Raw genomic sequence first — 783 nt, 5'->3', positions numbered from 1 at the left:
TGTTCAAGTCTTGATCAAACAAAGCATTTTAGTGTGAATGCATTTTCCCCTTGTACTGGTGTTCAGCCACCAACACAGAAAGCCGGCTTTAATCCAGTTACATGAACGTTTTAACGTAACCCCCCCATGGCTGACCCAGTCCTCAGAGCACCAATGTCCGAAATGAACCCCCCCACCAAAAAAAACCAAAAAAAAAAACGAAGACTTAAAAGACTTTCCAGCTCCACTGTGGGTTCATTCAGTCAAAAACATTCTTATCTAAAACAAGTAAATCGCTGAAGCACTGAGAGCACGAGAGGAGCTGAGGACGCAAATAACTGTGTGTGTGTGTGTATGTGTGTGTGTAGGGGGGGGCACCTTCATTCACTCACTGCAGGGGGCACCTGTCAGTTAAAGTGTCTGTGGTAACATTCATCTGGACCACATCTCTAATGTGGAGCTTCTAAGGCTTGGATGGTCGATGTGCTTCAAACAGTAATGATTCACGACCGACAGACATTCAAACTGTTTGCTGATGACGTGTGTGTGTGTGTGCGTGTGTTTCAAATAAATCAAACTCAATGACTTATTCCAACGAGGCTGAATGCAAACAGCTGATAACACCATGAAGAGGAAATGGCTAAAACTCCAAATGATCAGGAAAGTTTGAAGCGGGGTTCTGTGCAAAGCTTACGAACAAATAATATCTTACCTGCTGCATATAGCTCTGTCAAAGACCTCAGCGTGGACACGTGGAGTTTGATTGTGATCTGAATAAAAAGCTAACGGCTAACTGAACGCAGC

Source organism: Nematolebias whitei, chromosome 14 (genome assembly GCF_014905685.2).
Source record: "Nematolebias whitei isolate Nwh7 chromosome 14, NemWhi1, whole genome shotgun sequence".
Taxonomy (NCBI): Eukaryota; Metazoa; Chordata; class Actinopteri; order Cyprinodontiformes; family Rivulidae; genus Nematolebias; species Nematolebias whitei.
This window is presented reverse-complemented; position numbering follows the sequence as displayed.